At 41.2% G+C, this 13,961-nt stretch overlaps 1 pseudogene; it reads left to right on the forward strand.

Annotated features, from left to right (window-relative positions):
• Window positions 1-8,463: 8,463 nt before the first annotated feature.
• On the forward strand, window positions 8,464-11,407 carry LOC138040158 (uncharacterized; annotated as a pseudogene).
• The last annotated feature ends 2,554 nt before the right edge of the window (window positions 11,408-13,961 follow it).

Below are 13,961 nucleotides of genomic sequence, written 5' to 3' on the forward strand. Positions count from 1 at the left end.
CTGTTTATTAGCCACTGAAGTATTTTTGTAAGCTAGGCCTGGTATTTTCATTCGGATTCTTTGAGTCGCTTCCATATATATCAATTTCTGTAATTTTCCATTAGGTCTTGCTGCGTAATAAAGTGGTAATTTAGAGCAAAAGAAACCTGTGTCACATTATATTTCGATTTTGACCCAAGATGAAATATTTGCATGCCACTGCCTCTATGTATCCATTGGTCATAAACCTAAGTTCTTTTCTCAGGATTTCCATTATACTTCAGACCTAATATGAACAATCAAACGGACTCCATACGTGCGAAACTTTTTGTTTAACCCGTAAATTATTTTCTCTTATTGTTCGTTTTAGTATTTATACAACTTATTTTTATACATTCTTGACTTGATAATGACGTTATGTTAACGTAGAAACGTCGTCGATTTTAGCTCTTTTTTGCTTTTTATCGTTTTTAACTTTTTTAAATCTTACAATGTTATTAAGCAACGTTTTGTCGCAAGTTTTTATTGTCAAATGTAATCCTATCCTGACTCTAATATTTCTCTGGTCTTAATTTAGGCCTCAAAGATCTGTCCTCAATTTATCTGAGTGCGTATTCAACCTAGGTAAAATTAGGATCATCAATTTAACCCAGGTGAAGACGGATTCAACCTGAGAACGGATTTTACAGGCAACATAGCCACCTTGTGGAATTAATAACTCTGCACTGGACGGTACAGTTCCTTAAGAAAACGTTCGCTACTTTTTCTCGTTGAGTTCGCGAACAGGGAGTTAGAGGCTGACGTATCCCAAGATCTCTCTCGCCTTCATTTTAAGTTAAACGAGATGCTTCCGTGAAGCATACACTGGGTTACTTGTGGTACGTGTTACAGAAAATCAGAAGGCACTGAATTGTGTGGTATTGAACTACAGCATTCCAGTCTCTGAAGAATAACAAATAAAAGAGAAGCGAGAAACATTGGCTTCTGGGCTGACATGTTGATAATTTTCAAGTTCCCTCACAACTTCTTTTCACCACAAGTTTAAGCGTGCCCTCTGAGCATCGGACAGCTTTGTACTACTAAAATTCACCGACGTTAATACCTGTCCGCCTCGGTTAGTATCAGGATGGGAGACCAAAACAATATACCCCTCATAAAACAGAAGCATCGGACCGAAAATACTGTTAACGCTAACAAATGCGAACTCAGCAAGGTACAGATTTTGTTAGCTTGCTTTATGCAAAACAAATATTGATGCAAAATTAAATAACTATTGATACACAGTTTTTAGAAAGAGCAGAAGGAAGTTTCCGGGACGGTCGATCGAGAATAAAATATTTACGACATGAAAACAACATTAATTTTGAACCATGCATATAGAATATAAAAAGTTACGATCAGCGACAAACGTTTTGGGAGATTTTTGCTACGTTCAAATAAATCGCAAAATCGAAAGTGACATGGCCGGAATTCAGCGGGCGCCGTGATTAAGTTACCGAGGCATGTTTACAGTGAAGCATCTGTGTCAAATGATGGCAAGATACCGGGTTTTTGTAAGTTTCTTTTTCTGTCAATTGTTATAAAGTTTGACAATGAAATGAGCGAAGTCAAAACAAAGATCACAATCTCCCAACTCTTGAGGTTGACAATTTGTTTATGCAAACTCAACATTTACTCTCTAAGACGCGTACGACGTTATTTATCACCAGGTAATTCCATCATTTTGGAAATAGCAGCTACTTTAATATTCATCTGCGTCACAATTTTTCAATGATTTTGGGGCTCATTTTGTTGAAACTCAAGCACGCTTCCAACAGGCCTGTGAACCCTTCCTGCTTACAGAGCAATACTAAAAAAAATTCTCCCATATCACATTTCAACCTTAAGCTCGAAAATTCAATACACAACATGATATTATAATTCACAAAGGCAGAAAATACCACAGAATCCTTTTCCAGCAGGAAATTTATTGAAACAAACAACATATTTGCTCTTAGAGGCAAAAACCTCTTGTTATTTCATTGCGTGCGTGAAGACAAGAAACTCAATCGTGTCAAATTACCATGTACTTCAGGTTTCCTGAAGAACCTTTTCCTTGAATAACAAGAAAATGCTTTACTATTGCCATAAAAACTATCCAGTTAAGGTCGCATATCATAAAACATGATGAATTCATAAAGGCCACCTTTTCCAGCGAACAATTTTTTGAAGCAAACAACATATTTGCTATGACAGGCAAAAACCCATTCTGTTTCATTACGTGCGTGAAGAGAAGAAACTCAATCGTGTCAAATATGCGCAATATTACAACAAACTAAATTTCAGGATCAAAGCGTTTCCATGAAGAACCTTTTCCTTGAATAATGAGGCACAAAATAGACGACAAGCTTTCTTTCTTGGCTGTCATATTTCCAATTTTTTTTTACTGAAGACTGTGCAGGGTTGATCACAGATCCACGTGAGGTGTTCGATTCGTTCTCTGTCTTTGTTGAACCCATAAGTTACCAGAGAATTTTCCATTTGATTTCAGTGTTCTACATTATAGCACACTTGGTAAAATATTTGAAATACAGCTCACTTTGATTTCGGCTCCACGGGCGATAGATTGTTGTCGAAGTCCATTACTCGTCGCTTTTAAGATTCCACTGCCTGTATATCCAATTGACTTGCCATTGTTGAGCTTCATAAGGGTATATTTTGTTCAAAGATCCACTAAAACGCCATTCGAGTTACATGACTTTCGACGCCATTGCCGGTTAAGTTAATAGTTCTACTGTGTCCACCAGAGAAATCTACGCATTTCCCACTACCCTCTCGATCCTAAGAAAATACGCGCAGAAGGCTCTATGCAAAAATACACCACTTAGCAGAGGAGTGACAGGCAAGACTTCTACCGACACGGAAAATAAAAATAAAACGGAGAAACCTACCCATTTTCCGACTGGGATTGCCATATGGCAACCCAGTAATAAAACAGTGCCAGATGTTGTCGAATGCTTAATACATATCTACTGTCGCCGTAGGAACTGTTTCTCTCTTGTCCAGAGCCTCTTTTCATTTTTCAAAATAAATTTTAATAGTGCCGTACAACTAGCGCTCCTTAAGAAACTTTATATTATACCCTGATACACTTTGTATTCATGTTCCTCTTTCTACATAGGAAAAAAAGTGTAGCCAAAGGGACGAAAAAATTGCTGGGACAAAAAACTGTTTTAAAAAAAATCATACTCACTGCTACTTACCGACTTTGTGTAATCATAAATTCCAAGAGAAGAAAAAAGATGGCATGAAAAAAGAAAAAAAAAATGCAAAATAAGTAAATGTCTGTTAAAATAAATAATGCACGCGCGCATAGCATAATGTTTTTTAAATGCAACTATTAACACTAGGAAAAAAGCTTCCTTCAATAAAAATGATAAAGATAAGGCGTTTTAAGGAAATATACGAAAAGAAATGGAATTGCTAACTAATGCTCTGGTTGGGACCATGAATTAGGTTTGGTTGGCAAAAGTTGTGAAAAAATCAAGAAGGCAATATGAAAGTTCTTGCTTTTAAACGAACTACTAAACCCATCAAGAGACCTGAAAACAGTTCTGTAAACAAGAGCCGTGTGTTGTTAGCCACACATACATATATTATATCTCGATTTTGACACAAGTTGAAATATTTGCATGCCACTGCCTTTATGTGTCTATTGGTCATAAACCCAAGTTCTTTTCTCGGGATTTCCATTACAGCTATGTCCAGGACGCGGAATACGTGTATTTAGAGTTTTAAAACATGTTTCCTGTTTCCTTTCGGCGTTTTAAAGAGATACGGAGTACCCATGATATGGTGTCAATGTAATATCAATGCCAATAAAATTGTCATTCCTGGAAGATCCCAAAAGGTCCCATAATGCCTGGGCAACTCAGATCTATTGTTACCGGAAGAAGCTGTTTCTCTCTCCTTCAATGCTTCTGTCGCGTGAAACGCCCAATAAACAAAACTTCGAGGGCTGCGATCCCCTTTCTTTAATCTCAACATTTGAACAACATGGCGATTAAAAACACACACGCACGACGGCAACTTCCACGTGGCCCGAAATAGGTCCGCAATGCAAACTAAAACATAAAACAAAGTCAGTCGAGACAGCTTCTCTCAAATCCCAAGTAATCTCCAATAGGGCTCCACAACATAAGTGTCCCCATAAATACTTGAGACACTGCTACATTCTGTACTCACAGCTTCTCTCCATAGGCAGGAAAAAAATGTCTGACTGCTAAGGGCCGAAAGTTTGCTGGGATCATAAATTGACAACAAACGTTTCAAAACTAAAAGGAACATTTAGTCTACTTACCACCTTTTTGTAATGGTAAATTCCCAATAAAAGAGCGGATGACATGAAAAAGAAAGAAATGAGATACAGGTAAAATCTCTGTTAAAGTAAATAATGCATGAAAGAATTCCATTAGTTTAATTTTTCTTTTTTTTTTTTTCGTCTATTAATTCGTTGAGCAAGAACGACAACCTATCAGCGGATCAATTCCAGGGGAGATTACAATAATATGCCTTTAGATTTGGTAAAAAGAGACGGTGGCAGGTGGTGCCGAGTGCCTTCCTCTGATCTAGTGACACCTCTAAAACTGTTTCTCTCTTGTCCAATGTTTCTCTTGAAATCCTCAGTGAACTTCAATGGGGCTCCACAAAATGAGTTTCCCTTTAAATACCTGGGAGAATGCTACACTCTGTACCAAGAGCTTCTCTCCATTTGCGGGAAGCAACATATTGTACTCCCTAAGGGCAGAAGGTTTTGCTGGGATCATAAATTGACAACAACTGTTTTAAAAAAGCATGAAAATAACATCTACTTACCGGCTTTTTTTAATGATAAAATCCCAATAAAACAGAAGATGATATGAAAAGAACAAAAAAAAAAAAAAAGAGGCACAGGTAAAAGCTGTAATAAAATATATAATTCATTAGTTTGTCTTTTTCTTGTTTTCCTCTAAGTGGATCAATTGCAGAGGAAATTTTAAAAATTCATATGCCTTTAGATTTCGTAAAAGACGGTGGCAGGTGGTGCCGAATGCCTTTCCAAGATCTAGTGACACCTCTAAAACTGTTCCTCTTATGTTCAACCAATACAGCCGTACAACGTAAACGCCCCCCTTAAAAATAATAATAAAATAAATAAATAAAAAGCGCTTGGAGACTGCTACACTCTGTACTTACAGTTCCTGTCTATAAGCAGGGAAAAAACACTATATCTGCTAAGGGACGAAAGTTTTGCTTGGATCATAAATTAAATTGACGACAATTGTTAAAAAAAGAGAGAGAGAGAGAGAGAGAGAGAGAGAGAGAGAGAGAGAGAGAGAGAGAGAGAGAGAGAGAGAGAGAGAGAGAGAGAGAGAGAGAGAGAGAGAGAGAGATCGTTTCCCTTATTTCTTGGTTCCCTTTTCACTTCGGTCCGCGTTGAACGGACCAATTGAGTGTTTTGAAGAATCGTTAAATCCGCCATTTCCCATTTTGTTCGCCCGGTACACGTTGAAGGAGAATCTCGTGAGACAGTGGTCAACCCTGTCTGGGATCGCCACCGAATTTGAACGCAGGCCCTACAAGAGACAAATAGACAACTTATTTTTATTCGCCATTTACTTGCAGTTAAAGAGAGAAGCGATTCATCGTAAAGTCCCCGGGATATCCGTAAGATCCGGCCAATCCGAACCCTCCCGAGAACTTTTCGGCCAGCTCGCTCAACTCATCTTGCATTGAAATATTCATGAGGTACGACCTGGCCGAAGAGTTTTCCGACCGGGACCGAAATGGCCGGGACTCGAGAACTTTCCGAAAACAAAATCGATATCATCATATCATATAAGCTCTGTAAGACAAAACTAAACTGCAAGTAGATTGTGAATGATCTATTTATAGCCGAAGAGAGAAGTTATGTGATGCAATATTCATAGCATCTCCGCGAAATCCGTGATATCCGCTTTTTCCGACCAAGCTGAGATAATAATCAAGTGTCACGTGGGACGACAGAGCGATACGAATAGCCGTAACATCCGGCCAATCCGAACCCTCCCGAGAACCTTTTGTCGGAAAAGTCGGATTTATCGGATTTCCCGAAGATGCAACGAATATCTAACGATGTAAAACAACTTACAGTTAAATTGACAAGTTATATGATAAGATATTCATGGCATCTCCGGGAAATCCGTGAAATCTGACTTTTCCGACCCCTTCTGAGATAATAATCAAGTGTCACGTACCGAAATGGCCGGGACTCGAGAATTTTCCGAAGACAAAATCGATATCACATCATACAACCTCTGCAAAACAAGACAAAACTGCAAGTAGATTGTGAATGATCTACTTACAGCCGAAGAGAGAAATTATGTCATGCAATATTCATAGCATCTCCGGGAAATCCGTGATATCGGCCTTTTCCGACCCAGCTGAGATAATAATCAAGTGTCACGTGGGACCACAGAGCGAGACGAATAGCCGTAACATCCGGCCAATCCGAACCCTTCCGAAAACCTTTTTGTCGGAAAAGTCGGAAACCATCAATATCTGGTCAATATCCGGAGAATGGTAACAAGAATAACAATAACCATCAAACGGAAAAGTACTGGACTATTCAAAGGAAAGTTTAAACAGAACATAACTGATAATAATAATAATAATAATAATAATAATAATAATAATAATAATAATAATAATAATAATAATAATATGTTTTGTAAAGATATTGATAATACTTACAGTAGTAAAGAGAAGTAGACTGTTTAAATATTCATATCCCCGTGAAATCCGTCTTTCCCGTCTTCCAGTTTAGGATTGATTCAAGGGCGGACACTTGCAGTGTCACTGATTTTCGGGATGTAATACATCATGCAAAGTGCATACTTATTTGAGAAGGAAAAAGACGGATTTCACGGATTTGACGGGGATATGAATATTTAATTCTTTTTACTTCTCCTTACAACTGTAAGTATAATATATAGTATGTATTATAATAAGAAAAGTGATAGTACTTACAGTAGTAAAGAGAAGTAGACTGTTTAAATATTCATATCCCCGTGAAATCCGTCTTTCCCGTCTTCCAGTTTAGGATTAATTCAAGGGCGGACACTTGCAGTGTCACTGATTTTCGGGATGTAATACATCATGCAAAGTGCATACTTATTTGAGAAGGAAAAAGACGGATTTCACGGATTTGACGGGGATATGAATATTTAATTCTTTTTACTTCTCCTTACAACTGTAAGTATAATATATAGTATGTATTATAATAAGAAAAGTGATAGTACTTACAGTAGTAAAGAGAAGTAGACTGTTTAAATATTCATATCCCCGTGAAATCCGTCTTTCCCGTCTTCCAGTTTAGGATTAATTCAAGGGCGGACACTTGCAGTGTCACTGATTTTCGGGATGTAATACATCATGCAAAGTGCATACTTATTTGAGAAGGAAAAAGACGGATTTCACGGATTTGACGGGGATATGAATATTTAATTCTTTTTACTTCTCCTTACAACTGTAAGTATAATATATAGTATGTATTATAACAATAGTGATAGTACTTACAGCAGTAAAGATAAGCAGAATGTTTAAATATTCATATCCTCGTGAAATCTGTCTTTTCCGTTTTCCAGTTTAGGATTGATTCAAGGGTAGACACTTGCAGTGGCACTGATTTTCGGGATGCAATACATCATGCAAAGTGCATACTTATTTGAGAAGGAAAAAGACGGATTTCACGGATTTGACGGGGATATGAATATTTGACTATTTTTCTTATCTTTTCGTCTCTTATATGGCAAAACACATATAGACTTGGCCCGTTCAGGAGAAAAATGCAAATTCCACTACCTCCACGGCAATGTCTCACATTAGCGTGTGTGCGTTATAATAATGAGCCTGTTGGTTGTTAATCACTTGACCCCTTGTTAGTTGTATTCATTGTATTCATTTCGTGGCAAACCGGCTAATCACTGTTTAATTTTTTTTACCCAACTGGGAATGGAACCAATTGTTTTTGGTTTGAATGAATATCATTACACGGTCGTTTGGATTCAGCCGAAAGTGTCATGAAAATGTCGCATTGTATTTCAAATAGCTTTCACACTGCACGGGCATCTCAATTCTAATCAATACCGGCAGTAGTGAGCATTTGCCCGCGGGTGTAGGCTGTTATGAGCATGTGAAAGAGAACCCCGAAAGGGATGAAACGCTGAGCGCGGGCATATAACACGAACATGAAAATTTCTCCCGATAGTGTGCATCACATTGTATTTGAAACAGTACCTCTAATGAGGCAATCGATTCTCAGAGACAGACCTTTTCGTGTGAAGCAAAAATTGACAAAGAGCAATTCTTCAGGGGGTTTAAATGTCTTTTATTTGATCAGATTTATGCTTGTCGATCTCACAAGTGCTGATGACTATTTAAAGGGCAACTTTGGCTCTCATTTTATTCGTCTCGTGATGATCAAGGATGCACCGAGCAAAACAACCAAGCAAACAGTTGAACAGCGAGGCAATTCGAGGAGCAGTTTTGGGGTACATAAGTCCCGTCGTGTCCGGACAATGTAGTGTTATAAGTGCAAAGTGTGTGTGGAACGTGAAAGAAAAAGACCTCTCGAAATCCTGGAGGTGTATTTGCAGTAAGAGGGATTCGTGTGACGAAGCCATTTCAGGTTGGTTTGTGTTCATATTTTTCTCCCAACATTCATCTTTCCGGTCTTTTAAACCTGTATTTTCTTCTTTCAGGTATACCCAATGCAACTTTCTTTTCAGTGCTATCGGCACACAAGAAAGAAAGGGTAATATAAAAGAAGACGAAAATTGTGACAGCGACGACGAGAACGAAGAATATGATTCTGTGCCCAGTACACAATCTGAACAATACCTTGACGGCTCTCCAACGCTTGTTAACAAATCGCTTTGGCCAGCGATCTCCTATTGGTTAGCATTGACAACGCCGAACGGTGCCCCTGCAAACCCACTAGTCGTTCATAGGGCATTACTGGAATGTGGAATTAGTGTCAAAGCAAGTCAGGTATTACAAAATATAATTATCCTTTAGGATGCTCTGTTAAGCAGGCATGGTTTGCAATTTGACAGCAGACGTTGTTTTACCTGAAATTTGTCTTACCGTCTCGAGCGTTATATCAAAAGTTTTGATCCAAGGAATTTTGTGCACTCCGACAATCAATCCATCAATCAATTTATTACTTGAGTTGGAGGCTCATAGCAAATCGTAAGACATTTTGAATAAATGGGAAACGAGAGCAAAAGTACAAAAGGTCAGAGGACCGAGCAATTTTCTTGGTACAATTGAAAAGCAAGATGAGAGCTTGATCATTCCTTCTATATGTAAGTGGTTTCACGGTTGCAATATTGAGTTATCACGCAAGCTATCTCCAACCAGATTAAAGTTTACTGTTCTGAGTTTTGCTGATTCACAAAAAACGTGTTCTGCAATATTTTTGCTGGAAAGCATGAAGGCCATGTGCAGTAACAGTGCGAACTCTGCATTCACAAGCTTTTTTTAATCGTCTCAGACTTCAGTTCTACGTATACCTCTATGAAGAAAAACAACAACAACAACAACAACAACACTAAAAGAAAAAGAAAGTGGGGAATGAGTGGTCTTCAAAAAAGGACTTATTGTCAAATGTGACTGCCAAGAAGTTTTAAGGTGTACCTATAATGATAAATAGCTCTTTGACGGAAGTCTACTTTCCTAACTTTCAATGTTATAGGTCCAGTTTCAAGATGGAAGAGAATGCCCGGCCATTAACGAGCTGTATAAAGTCCTCAAAGACCACAAGAATCCATTTATGCAAGAACTCGTCGCGGCCAGCTATCAGTACAGCTACATAAAAGAATTCCGCAATTTTCTTGGTCCATCCCCCCGTCCACCCAAGAGTTAGAAAGTGGTGGAGGAGAGAACGTCGTGCGCGTCACTTTAGTCAATACAAGGTTTCAGCTGACTTTGAGTAAAGCACTAGACAAGATGATTGAGGCGAAATTACAGATTGACAAGTTTGGGTTTCATGTCCCCGATGCAGCAGCTTTGACTTCTGAGTCTGAAGAAACGCGACTTTCGGACAAGCTCACAATCCTGATAAACGACGTCACAATTGCCATGAAGAGGCTAGACTACGCGAGTTACCGAGGCAAAGTCTATAAAAGGGACCCAAGGTCGAAGTACACCTATTCCTTCAAATGCGAAGCAAGATCTTTCATCAACACTTTGGCAACGAACGAACAATTCAAATCCAGACTCGTCCGACACATGAGAAAAGTTATTGACCTGCTATCAGACCCATCCTGTGAACTTTTTCAGCCGCTGGTGATCGACTATGACCTGATTGAAGTCAAAGGCAGTTTCTGTGGTCTCTGGAGAAACGTGCTTTCGTTGAACACGCCATTGATGAAGGACAAATAGGCAAGGTGTCGCCCAGAGCTTTTTGCCCGTACGATCCCCTGAAGGCTGCCAACCCGAAGTATTTCCGAGAGATTCTGGAGAACAGCTTGCCTACGCACGAGGTTGCCTTTTTCTGTGAAGATTTCGTGAAACTATTAGACTACAGGAAGAAGCGACACAAGGACAAAGTACCTTGCTTGGTAGGCGACGCCAACAGTGGAAAGACGAGCCTGTTCTTCCCAATCCAAGGACTCATCCACCACGGAAACATCGCAACCGTCACCAACGGCGCGCCTTCAACAAGGCCATGATCACTCCGTTTACCGAGGTGATCTTCATCGATGAAGCAGACGAGAGTTGCTTGGATATAGCCGACTGGAAGGTTCTCACGCAAGGAGGATACACCGCCCACGATGTAAAATATCAAACCGCCCGAGCCTTCATCAACAAATGTCCCATGTTGATCACAGCTCAGCGCAAACTGGACTTCGGTCCCTTGCATCAACCGGCCATGGATAGGCGGCTCCGAACATATCAGTTTAAGAACCTGCCAAATCCCAAGAAGAAAGCGGCAGAATGGTTGAAAAGGCACGCTATGGACTGCCTCGTGTGGGCTGCTGAACAAGCCAAGTCGATCCCAGTTGCCAGTATCGAAAGCGAAGACGGTGGCGATTCCGACAGCGACGGCAGCATGCACGAGGACGAGGAGGGTATATTGAAAGAAAACGAAAAGGGGGCTCTGCGATCGCTGTCTCTCGATATTGCAATCACTAAAAACCAGGAGACAGGCAACGCCATGGACGAGTCGATTTCAAGGGATGCCACAGATGCGGAGGACGCGAACGATTTGACATCGCCAGACAACCTTGCGCTTTTGAGAGACTCATTGGCAAGTCACGTCGCGATAGCCTGCGAGAGAGACAACTCCATCACATGCTCCATGAACAAGAACGAATCAGAGCCATGCAGCAAGAGCTCGCTAGGCAACACCACCAGTCGAGAATAACGGCACTCAGGGACAGGGGAGTCAGTACCCAGAGTGCGGAGTTGCTGCCGATGGACCCGACCGCGGAGACGCCCACGCCCATTCTTAGAGAACTGGACCGATGCGTGGCAGAAGAAAGAGCGCTGGAAAAACAAAGGCTACTCAAGAAATGCTGCGAAGTATTCGCGAATATCTGGGTACGAGAGACGGAGAAAGAGCTCGCCAACTGCGTGAAGATGTTGCACACGCCCTTAGACGACTCCACTAGAGCCTCGATGGAAGCCCTGCTGGACCTCCTACAGGATAAGTTGAAGACCCATCACAAGAACCTCGGAACACTAGGTACTGAGGAAGCCTTAGCTGAGAGACGACGAACCTGTGTGAAGATGAGTCTTCTCCAAGAGCGCCACGCCCATCTCGTCAAGTGTGTGCACGAGGCCTTGCCGTCCGCAGAAGAAGAATTGGGGGAGCCAACACAACAAGAATCCGGGGCGGATATTATGCAAGAAGACGACGAAGCCGATATCTTTATCACGCCGATTCCAAGTTGGGAGCTAAGCCATACAGCTTTCGAAAGAACGCGCACGCTCGGGGAACAGGGCAGCCAATCATGCCGAGGAAAAAGGCGGCGGGCTGGTCTACTCGCGCGTAGATCGGAGAAAAGGGCAAGAGTCTGCACCAACACGATCCTGAACTATTTTTCGAGTCAAGAATAGCTAAAACATAGTAGCAAGTTAACCTTTTAATTTTGCATGTAATCACAGAATGACTGAACGAACGACAATGTCACTCTAGGCAACGAACATTAAAATGAACCTTTCGAGTGTTAGTAGTTGAAGTGATAGTTGTCGACTGCTGTGATTTTTTTGAGCTTATGTGCGTTCCAGTAATTCTGGTTGCCGTGCGTTATGAGCCCATTTCGACCAACTTAGTCCCTTAGGATTTTTCACTAGAGGAACAAAAAAACTTAAGTTCAGCCCTCTTTTTTAAAGAATCTGCCAGCCTGCCTTTCTGAAAACGAAAATCTGGGTCTCTTAAAATAGCAGTCCATTGTCCAAATCCGTGCTTATCGATACCCTTTTTGAGAAAATCGTCTTCGTCTGTCGTAAATCTCAACGGTCGACGTTGATGGCCTTGACTTAGTAAGCGATTTGAATGCGGAGTATCGATTTTGGGCCGTGCGTGTTCCGATCGCGCACATTCAAAGGTTGGCTCGAAAGTGGCTGTGGAACTTGAGCTGCCAAATCTAGTGTTCACTTCCACGTCCACCTCCGAGCCTTTGGTCCCTTGTAATTTTTGAAGACACTCGTGGGCCTTTACGGCAACTTCGCGCGATCTCCGCTTCTGATAGTGTACTTTGGCAACGACAGAGCTATGTTTTTGGTCTTCACACAAAAGTCGGTGCTCTTTGTCGTCGAGCGCGTCAAGACTTTGCGTCTCGACGATTTGGCGATAACGCGTGGGGTGATGTATTTTGCCAATGGCGTCGAAGACCAACTTGCTCATCTCGTTGCCCAATTTGCTGTGTTGTTTCCGTTTTTGGTGACCAAAACAAAATCGCACTGGGGTTTGAGCAAAGGCCTCACGAAAGTAATGTAGCCGTCGAGTATTTGCATGCTCGTATGTGTCAGAATCACAGAGTCAAATCCGTACTTTCCAGCCGTTTTAAAGGTTTTTCTGATCGACGAAACCCCCATCTTCCTTTGCTGCCTTTACCATGTCAACCGTGAGATACTGATAAGTCATGGGACGCGATCCTTTCACTTTGATGAACAAGTAGGTGGCCAAGAATTTCGTTGCAAATGTCAGGTCGGAGGGATTCACTTGCCCGGGGTCATTTTGGCACGTTTTTACGGTCTGTTCGTAGCGAGGCAAGTGAAAAGACACGACTTCTAACAGTTCTTCCATGCTTGCCCAATGACCCCTGGCCTCTAATGATTCGACGTCGAGATCTTGCGTCCATTGCAATCTCATCATCTTCGCCACTGTCTTGCGCACGCTCTCTTGATGTACAATTCCGTGGCAGATAATTTTCGAAGAACTCCATCCGATGCAACCGTTGAACCTTTCTGAAGTCGATCAACTCCGAAATGGATCGTCAATGTAACCCAATCTCCCCGCCATGTCCGAGCGTTTGCACTCCTTCTTGTAATAGTCGATAAACTTAAACAACAGGGTTGGAGAGCACAGTCTAAAATCCATGACTTCGAAATTTATGTCCTCCTCCTCTTCGGCAGCAAAACTTGAGAAATTTCAAAGCATCTGTTGACACAACTTTGCTGAGCGGGACGTTCTTTATCTTGAAAACCGCCGCCACTTCCCCAGGAAAGCCAGAAGTCGCCCAAATTGCTCGCCTAATTTGACTGGAAAGTAGTTGAGGAAGGAACGGCATCGATCTAGCGCCGGGTTTTTGGATCGCGTACTAGACGACGATACATCATCAACAACTGTACTCGAGGGGCGCAACGATTTGTGTTGGCAACTTTTGAAGAGTTTGCACTGCAATCTTCAAGTCTACGCGGGTCATTTTCGTCAGAAATAAACGAACCAACTATGCGTTTTGTTGACAGTTGCT

Source organism: Montipora capricornis, chromosome 3, assembly GCF_036669925.1.
Source record: "Montipora capricornis isolate CH-2021 chromosome 3, ASM3666992v2, whole genome shotgun sequence".
Taxonomy (NCBI): Eukaryota; Metazoa; Cnidaria; class Anthozoa; order Scleractinia; family Acroporidae; genus Montipora; species Montipora capricornis.